Source organism: Sparus aurata, chromosome 14 (assembly GCF_900880675.1).
Source record: "Sparus aurata chromosome 14, fSpaAur1.1, whole genome shotgun sequence".
In the NCBI taxonomy this organism is placed as follows: domain Eukaryota; kingdom Metazoa; phylum Chordata; class Actinopteri; order Spariformes; family Sparidae; genus Sparus; species Sparus aurata.
Window position 1 is genome coordinate 22,488 of NC_044200.1, and position 9,472 is coordinate 31,959.

Sequence of the window (9,472 nt, forward strand, 5' to 3'; positions counted from 1 at the left end):
AGCAAGAGGCGGGAGGACAGACACTTCTCGGCGTATATCCGCGGTATTTTTTTCCTTATAAGTTCTCAAAGACAGTTACAGTTACTACGCTACTGTTGTTTGGTCATGTAACGTTGCTTTGTGGGACATTTCTCTGTATTTAGTTGAGTGAAGGACCCGTGTAGTTAACTGACCGTCCGATCGACACGCCCCCTATATGTGAAGCCGGCTTATCCGTTCACACTGGTTCGGTTCTCCAATATTACAGCCCTGATACTACCTCCAGAGGCGTATCAGGGCCGGAGCGAAATTTAACCCCCCGCCGCCTCCAAGAGATTCACACTGAGACGGAGGCGGGGAATTGGCGTACTAAAGCCGCACCCAAAAGCCAGTATGAATGTGGCTAGTATTGCCTAATCACCATGGAAACTCAGTCCTAGCCCATTGTCTCTTAACCACTAACGTAGTAAAAAAATAAATAAATGCAATAAAGCATAATTGGAAAAATAAGAGATACTAAAATTAAATTAAATTAAACAAAATTAAACAAATAAATAATAGAGAACTGAGGCAGGAATGGTTTAAATGGATAAAGTTCCCAAATAGAGATAATAATAGCCTACTTACAATATACTACTTAATATTTTGATATATTTATATATGAATAATTTATTTTGCAAAGATCAATCGACCTAATTTCATTTTATTATGCTCCATCTATACACCAAACCTACAGGAGCCTAGGCTACCTTCAGAACATTGCGTACGTTATTTCAGATTCTCAAATAACATACACAATATTCTGCAGGTAGCCTACAACAGAAGCCATTCAGAAGTGGAAGAATCGCTTCTGTTGTACTATGACAGGGATGTGCTTTTCACGCTGACTCAAGGAAGTCTAACCCAGAGACTTCACTCCCTCGTCTGCTTCCACTCAGAACGCAGCCGACTGTTTGCGCTATCCTGCTCTGCCTCAAATCGCGGCCGTTTCTGGCATCGCGGCTCGCAAGCTAGTGCTATGATAAGTCGGCTGTGTTTCCAGCTGTGTGCTATGAGCTACTAGCTACGAGCTCGAGCTACTTGCTACGAGCTACGAGCTACGAGCTTGCTACGAGTGTTTCCCGCATTGGCTTGCGGGCTAGCTTGCGAGCTTCGTTGCCGGAAACACAGCCGATTCGTAGCTTGTGAGCCTCGGTGCCGGAAGCACAGCCGACTCGAGCTTCGGTGCCGGAAACGCAGCCGACTTGTGGCTTGCGGGTCGCGATGCCGGAAACGCAGCAGACTCGTAGCGGTGCTGCAGACTTGCAAGCTAGTGCAACGACGAGTCGGCTGTGTTGGCTGTGTCGGCTGATGCTCCGGCATCGAGGCTTGCAAGCTAGCCCACAAGCTGATGAGGGATACACTCGTAGCTAGTAGCAAGCCCGGGGCTAGTGGGCTACGCGCTTGCTATGTATACGGCTCTGCGCAACACTGTTTATCATTTTAGATTTGATTATAGTAGGACTCAAGTCATTCGAGTTAATAATACTAGAGATTCGTGACTCACGGGTTATTTTAATGAACCGGGTTAAAGATCCGGATGAATCAAGATTCATACACCTCTACTCCTTAGGTCTTGTACTCCAAAATTACCTGAATGATCCCTCTATCCTTCTCTGGAGATAGATAGATAGATAGATAGATAGAATTACTTTAATGATCCCAGACTGGGAAATTATTTTGTTACAGCAGTAGTGGGTCAGCAAATAAAACACTTTGTACATAACATAAATAGAATCCAATATATACATAGTGTATATATACAGTGCACAGTGTACAATAAACAATAATATATACAACAAAACAAAATATGCAAAATATACTATAACAATAATAATATATACAACAAAACAGTAGAGAGACCAGAGTTCTCTGTCAGGCAGAGGTGAGAGAGTTGTTGTATAAAGTGATGGATTGTGGCAGGAAAGATTTCCTGTATCTATTGCTACGACAGCGAAGCTGAAGCAGCCTTCCGGAGAAGGTGCTCCGCTGTCTGACCAGTGTGAGTTGGAGAGGGTGGAGAGGATTATCCATGATGGATAACAGTTTTTTTCAGTGTCCTCCTCTCCACCACAGCCTCCAGAGTGTCCTGTTTGCAGCCAATCACAGAGCCAGCCTTCCTGATCAGTTTGTTGAGTCTGTTGGTGTCGCTGGCTCAGATGCTGCATTCCCAACAAACCACAGCAAAGAAAAGTACACTGGCCACCACAGACTGATAAAAGATCTCCAACATCTTGCTGCACACGTTGAAGGATCTCAGCTTCCTCAGGAAGTAAAGTCTGCTCTTCTTGTAAACAGCTTCAGTGTTAGATCTCCAGTCCAGTCTGTGGTTGATGGTAACACCCAGGTACTTGTAATCCTCCACCGCCTTCACATCCCTTCCCAGAATGCACAGAGGTTGGAAAGCCGTCTTCCTCTTCTTCCTGAAATCTATCACCATCTCTCTGGTCTTGCTGATGTTCAGCCGCAGGTGATTCTGTCCAGTCCACTCCACAAAGTTGTCTACCAGTGCCCTGTACTCCTCCTCCTGTCCCTCACTTATACACCCAACAACAGCCGAGTCGTCAGAAAACTTTTGCAGGTGACACGACCCGGTGTTGTACTGAAAGTCAGTGGTGTATAAGGTGAACAGGAAAGGAGACAGTACAGTCCCCTGTGGAGCTCCTGTATCACTAACCACCGCATCAGACAGAACACTGCCCATACGGACGAACTGTGGCCTGCCTGTCAGGTAGTCAGTAATCCAGGAGATCATTGTGTCGTCTACACCCATCACCCGCAGCTTCTCCCCCAGTAGCAGTGGCTGAATGGTGTTAAAAGCACTAGAGAAATCAAAGAATGTGATTCTCACAGTGCCTCCTCCACCATCCAGGTGCGAATGGGCTCATTGCAGCAGGTAGATGACAGCGTCATCAACTCACAAGTGGGGCTGGTAAGCAAATTGCAGAGGGTCTAGCAGGGCTCTCACCTGCGGCCTCAGGTTGGCCAAAACCAGTCTCTCCAGCACCTTCATGACGTAAGATGTGAGGGCCACTGGTCGATAGTCATTGAGGTCTGATGGTGTCGACTTCTTTGGAACAGGAACCAGGCAGGAAGTCTTCCAAAGCACTGGTATTCTCTCCTGACCAAGGCTCAGGTTGTAGAGGTGTTGTAGGACAGGAGACAGCTGGCTGGCACATGTCTTCAGGATCCTGGGGCTGATACCATCAGGGCCTGCAGCCTTCTGCTGGTGGAGTCTCTCCAGCTGTCTCCTAACCTGGCCTACAGTCACAGTCATGCAGGGGAGGCTGCTGGTGTCTTCAGTGGAGGACGAGGAGGTGGAGGAGGAGGTGAAGGTGGAGGAGGAGGAGGTGGAGGAGGAGGAGGAGAGGTGCTGCAGAGGAGAGCTCACAGCAGGGGAGTGAGGGGGGAGGGGAGGAAGCATTTGGGGCAGTGAGGGTGTGTGGGGGTCTGGAGGTGTCAGGGAGACGACAGAAGGCTGTGAGCTGAACCTATTGAAGAATCTGTTCAGCTCGTTTGCCCTCTCCAGGCTGCCCGATGACTGTCTGCCGCTCACCTTACACCCAGTGATCTGCTTCATACCAGTCCACACATCCCTCACATTGTTCTGCTGGAGTTTGGCCTCCAGCTTCCTCCTGTAGGCGTCTTTACAGGCTCTCAGCATATCCCTGAGTTCATGCTGCACTCTCCTCAGTTCTTCCCTGTCTCCAGACCTGAACGCCCTCTTCTTCTTGTTGAGAAGGGCTTTCAGGTCATTGGTGATCCACGGCTTATTATTAGGGAAGCAGCATACAGTCCGGGTTGGCATGGTGGTGTGTTCACAGAACCTGATGTATTCTGTGATGCAGTAGGTCATAGAATTAGTTTAAGATAGAATTACTTTAATGATCCCAGACTGGGAAATTATTTAAAGGTCATGCTGTCGAGATCCTCTCCATGTGGCTCAACAAGTGCATCCCAGTCTGTCGACTCAAAGCAGTCCTGTAGTGCGTCAGCAGCCTCCTGAGTCCACCTCCTCACGCTCCTAGTGTGGACAGGCTGCCGCTGAACAAGGGGGATATACTTAAGAGTCAGCAGAACCAGGTTGTGGTCAGATCTTCCAAGAGGGGGGAGGGCTGTGGGACTGTATGCATCCTTAGCATTTGCATACAACAGATCCAGTGTCTCTGGTGGGGCAGTCAACATACTGGTGAAATGTTGGAAGGGTTTTGTCCAGTGAGACGTGATTAAAATCCCCAGTGATGACAATAAATGCATTAGGATGCTGCGTCTGTATCTGGGCAACAGCGGAGTGGATGACGTCACAGGCCAGCGCTGCATCAGCTGAAGGAGGAACGTACACACCGATGATGACGGCGGACGTGAATTCCCGGGGAAAATAATAAGGCCTCATCCCCACAGTCAACAGTTCAATGTCCGGGGTACAGAGACGTTTCTTCACGTGAACATGTCCGGGATTACACCACCTCTCACTCACGTACAGTGCAATCCCTCCTCCTTTCTTCTTTCCGCTGCTTGTCTCGTCCCTGTCCGCCCGAACAGTGCTTCCCCAGAGACCTCACGTTCCCCATGACGATCGCCGGTACAGCCGGTCTGTGTCTCCTCCTCTTCACCCTCCGTTTGACTCCAGCTCTGCAGCCACGGCGTCTCCTCCGCAGCTCCTTCAGGACCTCAGGCCTGGTTCCCGGCAGCAGTGCAGGTTCACACAGCGCAATCAGCTGGTCGCGTGTGTAAACAATGCGCTCAGTGATGCGCTCCTGACCCTCCGTTGCTAGGGCTAGCAAAACCATCACAAAAAAAGTGCCGTAAAAGTTTAAAAAAGAAAAAAAGAAAGGTGTTCGTCTTCTCTCAGTCTCTGGAGAAGAGTTGCCAAAAGTTCAGCGAAAATCAGTACAGAAATACAACAAAAACTACGAAAAAACTTAAAAACCCACGGGAGCTGCTGTTACAGGCTGCCACCTTATACGGCGCCATAGCAACCTTAAAAAAAATGGTGTAAAAAATGTACACGTTTAGACATCTCCCTCCATCTGACATCAGGGTCAGACTCCTTATTAGTCCTCTATAGTTGCCTTTGTCTTCTGCTATCCTTTGACACACTTAAGCTGAATACTGACTCCAAGGTCCATTGAAGCTGTGAGCCCCACACCTTCTACATTCCTTAACTCACACAAGTTTTGGTGCCCTTATTTTGGATTTGAGAGGGTATGTTTGTTTAAAAGATCTGTGCTTCATCTCAAAGTGGTGCTTCACATCGCTGGTATCAAAACATATGAGGCATACTGGCTTTGAACTTACTGTGGGATCAATCAACTTGTAAGAATCCATTCTCGTCTAAAAGCTCAGTTTTCTCTCTTTAGAGCATGGTATGTGAACAACCTCTTCTATGGATCGCATTTCCTCTGACAGATGTCTCTGTAGATTTTTTCACTTACTTGAGTCTCCATGCTAACCTGAATGTGCTAAATTGATTTGCCAAGTAGGATCATTGAGATTATGTACCATATATGCAATAGAGTGCTGTATAAAAGAGTGCAACAATCCCAGAAATCAGTTTGCATTTTTGCACAAAGTCACAGAGTTTATTGAATGGGTTTTTGGTTAAATGCCTGAAAAAAGGGCTGTGGTTACCACAGGATAGAAGATGAATTCTAATGACATTTGGTGGTCCCTTAATTTTTCGTCCAGTACCACCATTAGGTTGAAATGTATTCTTCTTGAAATGTTTGCTTCAAAGTTTAATATCTCAACAACTATTGAATAGATAGCCATGAAATTTAGTACATAACTTTGTCTTAAAGATTCTCTTTCTGATATACCCTGGAAGACCATCCCAGCTAACATTAGCTTCCGTTGCTCTCTGTTAGAGGAGCAGAGAAAGGTAGTACTGAGACGAGGCAGTCCAGAACATGCATAAAGTCACATCCTGCCATTGATAATCTCACCTGAGTCCTTCACAAGGAAATCCACAGTCCAGGAACATCAAACAACTTCGACAAATCATCCACAGGTTTGTATATGCCACGTTACAATCTGCTCACATATAGACTATAAAGTTGTTACTAATTGCTTCAAATAGTAACATCTACACCTTTAAGGATTTTATGTCAGGGCCAGCTCTTAATAGGCTATATAGGTGGTTGCCTAGAGCGCCACATGTTGGAGGGGCGCACTGAAAAAAAAAAAATCTAATAATAAGCGATGCCCATTGGCGCAATTCCTTGTAATGCCTTGAAAATAACAAATGAACAAAGAAAGAAAGAAAAAATGACAAACTTTGCATTCCTGTTGTTCCTCATCATTTGACCCTGCCTGCATTTGGGGTGTTGTGGCACTTGAGCACTGGCTGTGCTGAAACTGGGGGGGGGGGGTGCATATGAGGTCAGAGTAGGGAGAGTGCAGGCCTGATTGACAGAGATCAAGAGGCAGGGTATAGGTTTCTTTTGTTACATTTCAAGGCCTGAGCCTTCAGGTGCACAATTTGGAAAACGGAGCGAAGAGGAGGAAAAGAAATCATCTCAAAGGCAACCTTGTTTGTTTTACAGATGCATCATCACAAGTAGGTAACAATATGTTATGTTGAACCGATTGGTATTCTGCAGGCTGCAGCAGTTGCTTGTCCTTCTCTGTCTGCTGCAGATACATGCTTTTGCTCGTACAGTAATAATCAGGCTAATCTAATCAGTAACTGTCCAGATGCACTCTGCACTCTTTCTGCTGGAGAAAGGCCTTCTAATCAAATCTAATCTACTCTACTTACTGAAACATGTTCGTTCAGAAAATGATTTGTGGTCTCTGATACAACTGCTGCATTGTTATTAAGGCCCGAGCAGGTCATCGACCTGTGAGGTCCCTATTGTAATTGGAAAAATTATTACCGCTTTGACTGCAGTTTTGGAAGCCTGAACATACCCAAAAACTCACCAAATTTGGAATATACGTCACATCTGGCAAAAAATTTGATAATTAATGTCGTTGGGCGAGGTCGTGACCTGCGGGCTCTGTAGCGCCCCCTAATGTTCAGCCCCGCCTCCCACAAGTACGTAGAAGAACGAAAATCAATTGGCAGATTCCTCATGACCAGACGCACAAAAAATCCTCTTGGAGCGATACCGTCACTCCAACAGGAAGTCAGCAATTTAGATGTGTGGCGGCGTTTTTGTCCAATTCATGCCTGCTTTGAAAATTATCTTGTCCTAGAGCTTAAACACCACAGTCTTCATATTAACTCAGTAATTTTCTTCATGCCTTGAAGAACAAAAGTTATGGAAATCATTCAGCAGCGCCAAACTTTAGTGGGCGGGGCGGTGGAAACCATTTTTTCCTCACACCGTCAAGCATCGAGACTTTATAACTTTAACATACAATTTCCTATCCACACCAAACTGCTCGTAACTGTCGAGGCTGTCTCCCCGAACAAATCTCAGCATCAATACTTAGTCTGCCATTTTGCTTTTGGCCGCCATTTTGAAATATTGCCAATCTGCGTACTTAAATGATCTCCTCCTACAGATGTAACACCACCGACTTCAAAGTCACTCAGTAGCATCCTCTGACCTTGAAGATGAAAAGTTATGGAAATCTTTATCCTACGTCATACCTGCTGGCAGTTGCGGAGCCCGCCATAACAATCCTTCGTCATGAAGCATCAAGTCCTGATTACTCCTTCATACTATTTCCTAGCTCGGCCAAATCTAGAGGGAATCTAGAGGGAGTCGCCCTGAATAGATCTGTGCATCAATACTGTGTCATATCCATAGCCCTACCCACTGGAAACATAAATAAGTTTTAATCTCATTCCATTAGGGCTCCTACAAGCTGTGAGTGACACAAGTCGCCACTAGATGGCAGTGTTGTCTTTCAAGTCACAGGTGCCCTTTGTGCTGAGCAACCTCTGGATAACCTCTGGATAATTTCATTCCATGGCAGGAAGTCAGCCTCAAATTTATCAGATTTTATTGAAACTTCAAAATGTGGCTGCATGCACTTTATGGAATAAAAACTAGCAAACAAAGGAGAACTTAGATCAAAAGCATGACATTCATAGACAGCCATAAATACATTTTTGAAAGAAGGCAAGTGAAGCATCATTTGACACTCATTTAACTGCATTGATCACAAACATAGTCAGATGTACATGGCATTTGCAGGTAGTTTTGTCTAAATTGCACATTACAACATGGAATAATTGAAGGGTAATGTTTAGAGCCACATAATAGATAAGTCAGTGGTAGTAAGCCACAGCACACAATGTTTAAATAAGCCAGTTTGATAAGAATGCCATTTGTGTGTTGGGTCTGCCCTGTCAATGTGGCACACAACAAGATGTCTGTAGTTGTGATTCTGCCCAACTTTTCCGCGATGAACGCAGTGGCTTCCCCTGAGATTTGAAACGACTGAGTGATTTCTTTGGTCAAATAACACAGAACACATTTGTAGTTAACAGTCAGTATGTCAAGCCATCGTGCTGTTTCGCATACTTTGCCTCTGCTAATGTTATGTTGGACATTGTTCTGCTTATTCCAATGATAATAAAATACTGCATTCAGCTTTCTAGCCCTTTCAGACATTCTTTATTACCGACAGGAGGAACAGCCCACCAAATCATAGGAAAAACTGAAATGGAAGGTGTTGTGGGGGTAGCCCCACGGCGGCGTGCGTCGACAGCAGCACGCCCCGACGTGCGCGCAGACTGCGAGGGCCCGTTCATCACTGCTTGCAGTTTTAATTATGTATTGTTCTTGTTGTTGCTTTTATTATTACTGAATGTTACAGTTCAACCTCGTTAATAATTAAATGCAGGTCAAATCTTTGTACAGTGCCTACTTTATTTGAAGTAGAAAGACACAACAGACTCAACGCAGTAGTGTAACAGCATGGATGCACTGTATGTTTGAATACAGCCGCAGGTCAGACAAGGGGAGTTCTGCTAATTGTATGTTGCTGTGGGCATTGTCTATTGAGCTGTTTTATTCAGTGTTTTTGTTTGAGAGGTAATTTAACTGGTGATGATGCGTCCGATGGCTGTTGTCAGTATACTGTGGTGACACGCTTCAGGACAGGAGCTCCAAATCCTTATCTCACCTAGGGCACCAAAATGGCTAGAGTAAAAAAAAAAAAAGAATCAGGATTATTTAGTAAAATCAAAAAATACAATCCTTTCCCTTTTATGTCTGTTGCAGTTCTACTCACAACCTCCAAAAACGTAGGGTTTTTATAACTTTCCTTTTCACCATATTTGGACAATCCTACATTAGGTAGTTGGTGAGTTCAAGGTCAACCACCGTAATCAACTTTGTAATGAGAGGCTAAACTACAAACATACCCAGACGTGACTCCACTATTTCCTCAATGTTTTAATTAAATTATATTGTTTTAATCAATCCACTTCCCTGCTCTTCCACCAAATGTTTCCACTTGTGGTCAAACCCATCAGCAGTTTCATATCCTTAAA